The sequence below is a fragment of the Adiantum capillus-veneris genome, chromosome 11, assembly GCF_014529385.1.
Source record: "Adiantum capillus-veneris isolate H3 chromosome 11, ASM1452938v2, whole genome shotgun sequence".
NCBI classification, from domain to species: domain Eukaryota; kingdom Viridiplantae; phylum Streptophyta; class Polypodiopsida; order Polypodiales; family Pteridaceae; genus Adiantum; species Adiantum capillus-veneris.
Window position 1 is genome coordinate 50,995,188 of NC_140941.1, and position 11,639 is coordinate 51,006,826.

Consider the following 11,639-nt stretch of genomic DNA (forward strand, 5'->3'; position numbering starts at 1 on the left):
CTCGATGGACCTCCCATTAGCAAGAAAGAGGGAGAGAGGGAAGCTTTGTTTTCTTCCTCCCCCTCCCTCCTCACACAGGCGTGGTGGCGCTAGTTGGTGGACTTTGAGCGATGTCCGATGGCGGTGTGATAGCTTTGTGGTGTTGGTAGGTCGCAGCTATGGCCGCAAGTACTTGGCAACGCTTCTAGGGCATTCACATGAGGTCCCAAGTGGCCCCAAACCTTTTATTGAGGAGAGGGATTACACCCCCCAATGACGGCACTGTCGTTGCCTGGGCAAGGGTGTCTTCATGTATGTAAGAGAGGAAGAGGGAAGGTTGACCGAAAAAAGGGGTGGTTTCCATGGGAGCATGCAAAAAAGGAGTGGATGAGTGTCCGTCAAGAAAATCAATTGCTAGAAAAAGATCACTCGCCCCAATAAGGGGGGGCCTTTTGGCCTTTTTGAGGGGAGTTCTCGAGGACAAAGCAAGGACTTCTAGAGAAGAAGGAGGAGAGAGTTTTTGGACAATAAGAGAGAACTCCGAGGAGCATTGTATCCATTTTTGTTTGAGTGCAAAAATGCTTGTTTTTTGACATTTTAACCATAGAAGAGTGCTCCTAGATCATACGGCGACCTTTTGGGATAGTTTTGTTGCAATTTTTAGGACCTTGATGGATCGCGATTTTGGAACCTTGTTGGATTGCAACTAGACTTTGTAGGATAGTGTCCCTAGGGCTATTATACCTCCTCCTAAAGTTTCATTGCATTTCTAATTTTTTTGGTTGACAAAACAGTGTGATGACCTAGAGCAATGAGTCAGGACGTTGGCAGATTTTGCAAAGTACAGAGTGATAGATTTGCTAGTGGTGATGAGATCTTAGTTTTGTAGGTTCACTTCTTGAGATTGGAACTCTCAAAGAGTCTCCATGCCCCATCCGAGTTGCTTTCCTAAGTATTGACATTATGTTAGTAACAGACGGCTATTCTATAGACATTTGATTGCGATGACCCGCTGTCGAGAAATTTGCGGTCTTGCCAGGAAAGCACCGGGCTTATGGCTGTGAGAGTTTGTGAGAGAACTTAACAAAAACTATATGAAGGAGTTAAACCATAGATTCCATGAAGACTAGGGTTTGGAAAGAAGTGCAATCAAAGAATCCCCACCCATTCTCTCTTGCACTCACACGCACAAAGAAAGAACACAAAAGAGAATGTTAAAATAACACAAAGATGAAAACATCAAGGCTATGGTCATATCGTATCATGGGTAGTATGAAAGGGTTAATAGATAAGTTAATGGCATTCAATCTTGGCTGACCAAATAGGCTACGAATTGTTCTTTGGAATTGTAGTTTTGTGCTTACCATAATATATATATTTTATCTAGTGATTGGGATTAATTGTGTGTACAAATCCTCTTGGTTCATAGCAAGATAACTATGCTTACGTCAAAAGAAAAGTTATAGTATATGAGAGGTAGTATGATGGGATCCGGTGATAGAAGTATTTTATTGAGACTTTCTAGGCCAAAGAGAAACACTATACGTTGTTGAAACTGTATTTTACGGCTAATCCATACGTTAATTCTAATAGATCGTACAAAGTGAAAGCGATAGAAATTATCATCATGTGGATTATTCATGTAGGATAGTATGTGAGAAATGTAGATATGAGAGAAGTGAAGAGATGAGAAGTTTCCCTCCCAAGCCCTAATTTTGCCCGTGGGCAATAAGGATACTGCGGGGAGAGATGTACCTGTAGCAAAGAGAACCTAGAATTTGTAAAGAGGATGAATTACTAAGAGTGAGAGAGATAGGTTTGGTTAAGGAGATGAGATTAGATATATATATATATATATATGTTGGATTAGAGATGAAAAAGAAAACAACAAGAAATCAAGAAAACATCGATGTAGAACACATCTTACTTGACAAACCCTTCGGCACCATTATTGATGGAGAGAGAAGAAGAGTGGATAATTCCACTTTGATTGATACACCAAGTGCAAGACCTTTTTTTATTAGAGTTGATCTTCCAAGGTTAACTTGTTGCAAGAATGGCTAGTCTTCTTCTAGGAGAAAGTGTAGGCTTAGGCTCATGTTAATGACTAAGTACAATTTGGCATTACTACTCCCTCCCTCATGAATTCCTCTCATCAATCGCTTGAATGCTTGAGTTCCTTTCAAGAAAGAGGAGGTCCCCTTTTATAGGTGAAGGAAACCCCCAAGGGTTTACACAAGAAGAGAGGAGCCAATGTGAATAGGAACTGGAAAAGTTGGAAATGAGTTGTCCCTGCATGATGTGTGCAGATTGGGGTCCAGTATTTTGATCATATCTCCTCAACCGTGGCTCCAAATAAAAAAGAAAAAATATGGGAAAAAATTTCAGCTCATTAACTACGATTTTCATTTTAAAATCATTTTCCAATTCGAATTGGAACCTTGTGTAAACAAATCATCAAAATAGGGTCCATTTCTGGCAGCAAAAGTCTTCCTGTGGTCCCCTTAGCTTAGACTTTCATTTGATTCCAAAGGAGACCTCATGCCATATGAAAGCATGACATTTATCCTTGACAAATTTTTGTAATCATGCTTGCAATAATGCATTAAAATAAGTGTATCTTTGAAATCATGCCACCTAGTGTCCCACTAGGATTTAATTCCCTCCTAGTAGCTATTTAAAAATAAATATAAGAAAAATATGAAAAATACATAGAATATATATATATTGGAGTTTACCCTAGATATAGGATCTAGCTAGGGTGTGAGATGATAATGAGATAGTAGAAATAAAGAATCAATGCTTTTTGCCCCAAGTTAAAGAGGCGGAGCTATTGACGCTTTTCCCATAGTATTTTCTGATGGTAAAGTAAGAATAGGTTACCCTTGAGAAAAATAATAGGATGAGATAGAAGGCGTATTATTATACTTAAATATGCATATGTACATTATAAAAAATATAACTATGTATCTAAAAAGTTACAAGATAACTCTTGTAGCATGCGTTCCCACTATGTACGTGTCACAGCACGACACCGCTCATAGCTTGCTCAATTCAAAATGGGGAGTGTGTATAGGGTTTTTCTTGAGCAAATAAGGACCAACATGTGAAGCTTTCAAGTGGGGTTGGGTGTTATGCAATAGAAGTTGTGAAGGGGGGTGCATGGAACGGGGCTCCAAGGAGCTTAAAAAAGGAGAATGTGAATGAGATTGAGGGCATGAAATAGAAGGGACTTGAGGAAGTCAAACAAGAGTTTTTTTAGAATGGGTCATCGTGCCATGCGTTGGGTATGAAATGAATCTTAGTGGGAGCTTGATTTAGTAATTGGGGGCAAAATTTTGCATGGGGATGGCGATAAAAAAGAAACATTTTTTGACATGGAAATAAAAGAAGTCAGTCTGCAAACACCATATTAGTGAATTTGAGAATTTTTCAAGTTCCACTTTAAAAATGATCTTCAGATTTGACCACATGTCTTAGCCAAAGTCTTGAGATCATGGCCTAGAAGAGCTTTTCAAGTACTACCTTGTGGAAGGATTCGACCTTTAAAAATAGTTTGAGATTTGTCCATATGGCAAAATCTTCAAGACATTGGTGATTCCTGAATTGACTCTAAAGTCTCAAACTCTATAAAATGGTGTTCTGCAGGTGATTGCCAGAAGAGAAGCAACCACTAGCGATATCGCTAGTGGTTAAGAAGTGACAAAGGGGAGAATAGAGTTGTAGCCTGGAGGGCACACCGACTAGTGTGATGGGCCAAAGGGCATGAAAGCAAGGGTGAGAAGGGTCAGGGCTAGTGTACAAGGCCAAGAGCCACAGGAGAGGATTGTCTAGAGAGAGGATAAGGTTACAGGGTCTGAGAGTAGGAGATTGGAGGTGGAGGGTGGGCCGGGAAATTGCAATAGGGGGAAAGGTTGGCATTGCTGGTTGGGGATGAGGATGTCCATGAGCAATAAAGGAAGGCTACAGTGGGTGTTGTTGGCCATGAGCCACAAGGGAAAAGAAGGGTATCGTGCTGATTTGAAATAGGGTACACTACAGGAAGTACTACATGAGAATAGGGGAATGTTGAGGTCCCATGAGAAGAGGATGGGACTCGCTTGAGGCGATGTAAAGTAGATTTCAGAGGCAAAAAAGATGGAAACCACCAGAAGGAGTGCTACAAGGTAGGGAAAATAGGACCGACAAAAAGAGAAGATGGCCACCATGAAGGGCGAGTTGTAAGGCATGAGATCAAGGGGAGTTCCTTTGGGGGATAAAGAGAGCACATATTGGCATTAAAAAAGCAAAGGGGTTGTACTACAAAGGGGAGCGGAGTGCATGATAAGGTTGATGGCCGCCAAGGGAAAGCATATGAAAGGAGTCTTTTATGCTCGTTTGTAGCATATCAAGGCGCTTTGGAGCATTAGACATTGGTTGTCGATAGAGGGATGTACATCAGTTGGTTTGTGGATTGGGTGTCTGTGTGTGTGTGTGTGTGTGAGGATAAGAGTGTTGTGGAAACCTTGGGCTATAGAGAGGCATTTTGGTTGTGTGCTAGATGTGTTCCCATTTTCCCATTTCCAATGTTTGTGATGATTGTTGGTTGTCAATCACGCAAAGTGCTATGAGTTTGGTTGACATAACTTTATTTTCACTTGATTTCAGAATATTATAAACCATTTTGGATGGGACACGGTCATCAGATTTAGTATGGAAATAGCATGTTACAAAGATTATACCTCATGACTTCAAATCGCAATAGTCCAAAGTTCACCAATAGAATATGTGAGTATGACTCAAGCATGAGTTGTTTTTTTCTTTCAAAGTTTTTTCTTTGTAGTTTAATGTACTGGGATATTATGGTAAGGCTATCGATGGCAAAGATAGCAAGGATTACGTATTCTTCCAATTTAAAAAAAAATCCTCCATATATTTTGTCTCTTATGGTAAGCCCTATGAATGATTGGTTGGGTCAATTTTTGTGGAATTATTTTCATCCTTGACCAAGGTTTGAACAAGGATTAGTAGGAGAAAGGTCTTAACATGGATCTAAATTTTCTTTTATGACATCTATGGTCTAATTGGTCTAATTTCTTATATATCTTTCGATTATTGGTTCTTGTAACAAGTGCTCATCACAATCTTTGCTAGAGTTTATAGCAAGCGCTCACCATGGTTTTTTCCATATTTTACAGCAAAGTGCTTCCTTATGCATGGATTTTTAGCCAAATTTCATTCTTGTAGCAAAGAGATCATTGAAATTTTCTTTGGAAATTTTGAGGCCCTAATCTTGGGTGTCAATTTTATGGTTTCTTACCAACTTATGGACTAAGGTTATCATAATATGTCTAAAGATTGAGAACGGATTAGCATGTTGCATATTCGGTGCAATGGGACACAGAATACATTTTAGTCAAACTATATTTTTGCAATTTTTCCAAGAATGTTTTATGACATCTACAGGATGCATAATCACGATGCATACTCTTTTTCAACAATTCTATTACAGATTTTATGAGTATGTCTATGAGATAGTATATCGATGGTATGGTGATGTATGAGTGTAAGGTCTTGGGAAATGTGCAAACCAGGATCCATTTCACTACATCTAGGCCTTGTGAGGTTGCAGTTTGAAGTTAGCCTTGATCATATGTAGGATCACCTTTTTTCGCTATGCACCCAACCTAGATGCATTGTACAGCTATAAGGTTTTGTTTCATAAGGGTGTAGTCTTTGTACACAAAACATCTCATTTCCTTGAGAAAATTCGAAATATTGTCAAGGATAATCTTAACTTTGCTTTGTTCATCAACCATAGTAGTGCATACAATAGGTCTTTCACTTGAGCAACGGACTCCTTGTTTTTGCTAACTCTATGTCCCGGGGGATTCACTCTATATACAAAACAGGACACCACCTGCGAGCGGACAACTTTGATAAAACGCCTATATACGACTCATATTAGGGAATATGACCCCCCTTTCTACGCTTATACGAAAATCAATGAAGAAAACTATCATACCCCTATATTACATATAAACATTAGGTTTGACATTATCTAATTAAAGTAAAACTAGTCAAAGAGTGTGTAGCATAGTGATTGGCAACGTACTAAGGAACCACTTCTGTTGATAACTAGATGTATCCTCAATATGTCATAGTTTGACTTTCAAACTATGTGCCCGATCAGTCTGTACTCTGGCTACTCGTCCACTATTGATCCATCCAAAGAAGGTGTAAATTAACCCTTGACCTTCTTCAAATCAGTCCTCATCTCTATGACCGGCTTGATGAAAAATTTGATGTGTGACCTGATAAAAAAAATTCCCTAAATTCATCCGAGTTCTAGTGCATGTTGGTGACCAACCGCTACAAGCAATCAATTGGAGTCATGTTCCCCCCCCCCCCCCCCCCCCCCCCCCTAAATATGATACCCCCCTCCCTTATTTTTAAAATTGGGAAATAAATTATTGGGGGCCTACCTCTAACTTATAAGCTTATGTAACTTGTAAAAAATAACCCCTCCCCTACACTTACGTGGTGCGATAAGTTTTCCATGTTGAATCCCCCGGGCTCTATGTGCACCATAAACCATGATTTTGAACATGCAAAATGGATTTTGAATAACTCTTCAATGAAAACTACAAGAGATAGAGGTGTTTCCAACTTCTTTTTGGTAATACCTAGTGTAAAAATGTTCTTGGACCATTTTGTCATTCTTTCAATTCTTTGTATCCATATTCACTACTAAATGGTCACCTAACCCATTATAATATTACTATAGAATTAGCAAGAACCTCACATTAATTGTCAAATCAAGGGATGTAAAAGACCCAAGTAGAGCATGGAGGCAACAAGGATGTGTCAAATCCCTAGAAAACACAATATTTGTAAGCTACAATCCAATACTCTTTCTCAAGTGACCCCAAATCACCAAAGGCTACTCTAGGACCATGAGTCGATCTCAATGAGAAAAACAAAATCTAGATGCAGCTAAACTTGTAGGGATGACTAAGAGAACTAGGACAACAATGAGCGGATGCAAAAAATACAATAGATCCTAACCCAAATTTTTATAGGTCAAAATCCTTGCCTCCTCAAATGTCTGTAACATGAATGAGGATGGCAAAAAGCTAACCTGGCATAATATCCATAGATGCTTTCATCAATAGGCTACCTTGATGGATCACAACATATTCCTTTATTGACTTTTGACCAGGAGCATGCAAAGACTTGAGAATCCAAATCTTCCTTTTAACTTTATAGCTTCTTTGGTGACCTTTTTTAGAGCAAGGTCTTGTTGATCTCTTGAGATCTTCATGTAGCTTGGTCATAATTGCACATGAAATTTGGTTCAGTGGTCACCAAATTGTCATATATCTTGAGTAGAATCCTTGTGCAAGAAGAATAGACTTCGGAATCCACCTTTGATTTGTGTCTTCTTGAGGATAGTAGTAGGTTTTTAGCAGCCCTTGGTGTTGTTCTTTTGTATTCCCTATTCCTAGGTAGCTTGGGATATTGTTGAGGTTGATACCTATTTGGCTTCCTTTTCTGAGAGGGCCTTGATTTCACTTCATATGGTGTGATCTTTGGTTTTGGTACCCATATCTATCTATTACCTCTTTAGAAATCCTGCTCTTCCAAACTATATTGTGAAGCTATCCATCCCAATTGCTTATCTTTTTGTGTTGATCTTCCATCCTCAATCCACAAGGCTCATTAACTTTGACTAGACTACTCTAGACAAACACTTTTATCTTGCTTTGATGAGTACTTGGGCTGATATATCTTTGCTTTCTTGGGTTGTTCTATTGAGTTTCTTTTTTTTCAATGATCGAGACTTTCAAAAGTGGGTATCGCTCAAGGAAAATGATCCATCAGGGTTCTTTGATGTAGAGGCATATATTGTCACATGTTTTACAATAGCCAGTGGAGGGTTCAAATTATCTTTATCCTTGTCTGTAGAATATGCTGGTGTTTTTGGTGACACTTGAAACTCTGACTATAGCATTAGTGGAACCTATATTAGTTGCTTGCTACCACTTGGAAAGGAGACAAATAGCATTGTGTCTTCTTTGTAGTTCTTATGTTGGTCTAACCACTAACAACCAAGGATGACATCTAAAGCCATGCCCTTCAAAAGGATCACTTGAAATTTTATCTACTCTTCAAGCTTTTGGATGATAAGAGTAGCAACCATTTCCCCTTTACTTGTAGCCATACCTAGGGTTACTTTTCTATCTGGCTTGCATGGAGTAATCTTGAGTATTCTCTAGATTCTATTTGAAACTATGTTATACATTTTTTATCTAAGTAGTAGAGTGATGCATCTGACTTTTTCTCCATTTTCACTACGCAATACTATGGAGATTGTGCTTGGTGGATTTATTGAGGACACCTATCCTACTTCTATGGTGGTTTCATTGTGATCTAGTTGGGTCTTTAGGGAAGGTTGTTCAAGACTTTGTATTCCATTGGGACTTATATTCATTGATTCAGTTGGCAGTGAGTGATTGACCTTCAAACTCCTAGTTGCTTCCTAGTTTCTTGCAACCTTGATCTTCTTTACTTCTTGTCCTAATGGTAATTCCTTCTTAGTAGATTTTTTTATTATTACATTTTGTGTTTTGATAACACTTGTTGTTACCTAATCAGCTTCAAGCTCATATGGGGTTCTGTTGGGTGGAATTGAAACATCTTCAATAAACTCTACCTTGGCATTAATTTCCACTTATATTGTATGAAGGAACTTGGCTTGCTTGGCTATGATACAACATCTTTTGCTTGTAGTTGTTTCTCATTGTCTGCTTGTAATTGAGTAACTTTTGGTCTTAGAAGATCCACTTTACTTTTTAACAAAATTTATCTCTTTGGAGAAGATTTTGGTGTTGACCTTTGTGTAGCTTTTTGAGCTGTATATTTTGCCACTTTTGAGCTATCTAACACCTATTCTAGCAACTTGAGGTTTTGCACCAACTTAGAAAAATCTTTGACTTTAGACTTGCCATCTATAGGGGTTTTTACAAGGCCATGAACTTGATAGTATTCATTACCATATACATCTCGATATGCGTATGTGATCTTGGTCACATGGAATTGCTTAAACACTATTGGGTTGGTCATTTTTTTATGTTGACTTGTGGAAGTCAACTAAAACCTTATTCCTTGATGATCTTCATTTTGGTATACTTGCAATTCCCACCTCTTTCAATTTTGTCACCACACGATATGATGCACATTTTGTAAGGCCCCCATATGAGGAGAATCCAATGGTGCACATATATTTGGTGGATTCCAGCTTTTCACATTGATGAGATCTCTATTAGTGATCGTAGATGGTATGGAGAAAATTTAGGGCCAAGACTTTTTATTCGCAAAAATATCCCTTTTGTCGGAATATCTTAGCCAGATGACGCTCGAAAGACAATTTAAAGATGGCCGTCTGATGGCCGGTGGCCAGTTGTCCGTGGTCTTTGGTCGGTGGTCAGATTTCCTTGGCCGGTGGTCGAGTTCTAGAAAGACTTATCTATGCAAAGTGGCTACACATGGGCGCATGGGAGAGTCCTACTTGGACTTGGCTATCTAAGGGTGGCCACACATGGGCCTTTAGAGGCTCCCCTACATCTATATAAGAAGACCTTCTCATGAGTAATTTGGTAGAATGGTGTGCACACTTGACGCACACATGCACATCCTTGTTGAAGGATTGTTAGTCCCTTATATTTCTATAATACTCTAGTCATCTAAATTTCCATCTAAGCTCTACCTTCAGAGCGCATGGGTAGATGACGCCATCACTTTGTGATAGTTTGCTAATCTAATTTTTTTGATTTTCTACTAATCTACTTTGCATTGTATCTCTCTCTACACTCCTTGCTACTAGATCCTTATTTTATTCCGCATTTCTTACACTCCATACATGCCTTTGTCGCTAGACTTTGATAAAATTTGGGTTAACTAGTAGGTTTTGGCAACCATATAGTCTAGTAATGGCTTCTACTTTGGATAGGACAGACTAGGAGTCTTAGGGCTTCTAATTGATGTTGTGATTCCTGATACAAGAGTTGAACTTAATAGGGTTGCAAATCCTCCCTTCCTAGGGTAGTTTTCATAAAATCTAATATCTAACCAACCCAAATGATTTTCTCATATGAAACTGATCACTTAGTGTGGGAGAATAAGCAGGAACAAGGGTTAAGATATAGACATGTGCTTATAGATCTATCTCAACACGGGGCCAATGGTAAAGGGGCCCAAATGAGAGATGGTCTATCAAAGAGCCTGGCTAACCAATGGAGCATAAGACCTTAGGGTTAGCTTCATTGCAGACCTCCAATAGCAAGTGTAAAAGTCCTTTGACCTTAGGTAAGCTAGGGCTGATCTTGAGGTGGGAACCTGGCCCAAGCTTGAGGTGCTTGAGGTGGGAACCCGGCCCAAGCTTAAGGTGCTTGAGGTGCTTGATCATTGAGGTGCTTGCGATGCTTGAATTGCTTGATGATTGAGATGCTTGAGGTGCTTGTCCTTCTGGATGACTAACCTGCTTAAGGTACTTTGTTGTGCTTGCTTGAGATGCTTGTGGGAACACCCCCAAGCTAGAAGTGCTTTGTCATGCTTGATGAGTAAGGTGCTTGAGCACCTAAAGTCAATATGATCCATACTTAAGAGGGGGAAAGCCCATATTGTAGGGGCTATTGAGAGAACACACACACACACACACTCAAAGTAACGCCAAGCCTTTAGAGGCAGCAAGGACACATGTTCCTACCCATGTTACCTCCATGAGGTGCTTGAATCCTATTGGCCATGCTTAAAAGGGGTCCAATGATAAATTACTTGAATTATTTAATTGTTTTTGTATTTATCAAGTCCTCTCTCTCAAAGGGGAAATGGGGACACTTACCAAGGCTACCCTTGTTGCTTTGTATGACTCCTGCTTATGATTGGCTAGGCTTGGAGGGGTCCAATGAGCTTCAAGCATGAGCTACAAAAAGGGGGGGGGGGGAAGGGGGGGGGGGGGGGGGGGGGGGGGGGGGGGGGGGGGGGGGGGGGGGGGGGGTTCGACCAAAGCAAGCTAGGGGGTTTCTTAGGGGGTATACTCTCCCACACACACTCTCATTGTGCATTGTGCAAAGTGCAAGAGCTCCCTCTCCTTCCCCTACCTTGCAAGCCGAAGTTACTCAACAACTTCGTGCTTATGGTATTTCCCTTCCTCTCCAAGAGGAGAGAGAGCTTAGGAGGCCTCTTGAAGAGACCCCCAAAATAAGACTCTCTCCCATTTGAGAGGAGGAATCCAAAAAGTAAGAAAGCAATGAAACTTTAAGTTCCTCTGAAGATGTGGCTCCACGAAGATGGCGATCTAGACGATCACCTACTCCTCCCAAGAGAAAAAGATCAACACACAGTCCCTCTCCTCGTCATTCCGAAAGAGAAGAGAGGAAACAAAGGAAGAAAAGGACTAGGAAGAGGTCACCCTCTTCTCCTTCTTCTTCACCTTCCTCCTCTTCTGATGAAAGCTATGGCTATTCTCCTAGAGAATACTGAAGGGGAGGACATCGCAAATCATACCCTGCATGGCAAAGGTCACAAAAGCTAAAGAAGTTCAAGGAGGGAGGAAAGAGTATCTCTTTGCTCACCTATGATGGCACCTTTGGTGCTACTGACAAAGTGTTGGCCTTCAT